The sequence below is a fragment of the Diabrotica undecimpunctata genome, unplaced genomic scaffold (assembly GCF_040954645.1).
Source record: "Diabrotica undecimpunctata isolate CICGRU unplaced genomic scaffold, icDiaUnde3 ctg00000310.1, whole genome shotgun sequence".
Lineage (NCBI taxonomy): Eukaryota > Metazoa > Arthropoda > Insecta > Coleoptera > Chrysomelidae > Diabrotica > Diabrotica undecimpunctata.
In genome coordinates, this window is record NW_027311893.1 from 497,287 (window position 1) to 499,204 (window position 1,918).

Here is a 1,918-nt window from a genome sequence, read left to right on the forward strand (position 1 = left end):
TGTTCTATAACTTTTTTCTACGCAGATTTAGAGTTCTTCTCAGAGTCTTCTTTCAGTGCGTTACAGTTTTTAGATTTCTTTCTAACGCATTAAGTTGGAGGTGAAAGAAACAGCGGTAGTTTCGTGATTAAACACAAAAATATTGCAGCGTTACATACATAAGTAAATATTCTATAAATATGGACATTTAAAATGCACGCTTGCAAAACCCAATCAAGTACGCAAAAACGAACATTTGACGTGAAAGTTTATCCATGTTGGGCATCCTTTCAAAGTGTGAAGGGGTGAAAATTATAGTTGTCGTTCAGAACGTAAGTTTAAAATTATGCTAGAAATAAAATTATTTTACCTACTGTTTATTTCAGCGTATTGCTAAGGCGTTAGGAATTTCTTTGCCAACTGTAAGACGACTGACACATAAAGGTATCTAAAAATATTCTGATTATTACATCACAACGAGCGAAACAGTAATCACTAGTATTAAACCCAAATTGTTAACTTTACATGCCATCAGAACTCGTGTATACAGCATTTTTAGTAAAGGTAAAAGCTAAGACAAGGAAAGAGAGAGGTAACACTTATTTAATAAATCTTCGAAAAGTGAAGCCAGTTTCGATGTGACCGCCATGTTTGGTGCCTGTACATTGCCCATTACTACCTCTCGCAGGGTTACCAGCTCTACAGATTTTTCAGTAGATCTACTGATTTTATCTCCAATTTACTGATTTATTGAAACACTATACGATCTACTAAAAAACATATGATAAAATTATGTTTAAAAAGTAATCATTATGTCAGTGTTAACTTCCTGAAGCTGGCCACGCTTCAAGGTGGTCCGTATACCACGAGGGTATACCAATAAATTACTCTATTGTATTGCGATTTTAAATGTCGATAGTTTAAGTTAATTGTCACGGTAATACGATACTTTACACTTCTTCTTCTTAAGGTGCCGTGCATTTCTGCGTAGGCGTCCACCGTACATCGTCTTGTCAGGTAAGATGCTAAATAGTTAGGATTAAATAATTCTGTCTTTAGCAGCATTGCGAAGCATTTCATAGCTGTGGATTCCTATCCATTGTCGAATATTGCGCATCCATGACATTTTTTTCGTCCCAGACCTCTCGTCTCCTCGTAATATATGTCCCAAGTATGCAGTCTTCTTACTTTTTACATAACTAAAAAGTTCCCTATCCTGTAAGCCCGCTCTTCTGAGTACTTCCTCATTTCTGACCCTGTCCGTCCATGATATTCTAAGCATTCGACGCAGGCACCACATTTCAAACACTTAAAGTTTGTTAATGGAACTGGCCTTTAACGTCCATGCTTCCATTCCGTACAAGAAAACAGGCCACACGTAACACTTAAGCATCTTGTATCGGAGGTTGAAGTCCAATTTTTGATCAGTCAGAAGCTTACGAAGCCTCAAAAAAGCATTTCTGGCTTATTCAACTCTGCTCTTTATTTCATTCTCGGGGTCCCAACCCTCGTTCAGCAAATAACCCAAGTATTTAAATTGCCTGACCTGTTCGATTTCTTCTCCAGAGACATATATCTTTGCGTTGGGGTAATCATTTCTACTTATAATCATTGTTTTTGTCTTCTTGATATTTATTTTCAAACCCCGAGCTTCACTTGCAAGAGTTAGATCATTTAAAAGGCATTGAAGATCTTCGATGTTATCTGCCGCTATGGCTTTATCATAGGCATTCCTGATGTTATTAATAAATATGCCGTTAACTTTAATACCCTTATTAGAGTCTGCCACTGCTTCTGCGAAGGCTTTTTCTACGTATAAATTGAACAGCATTGGAGACGGTATACAACCTTGCCTTACTCCTTTTTTAATGGAGAAATCTTTTTTTTTTTTTTTTTTTTTTTTATTTATTTTGCTTCAACCACTTAGGGTTATTAGCAT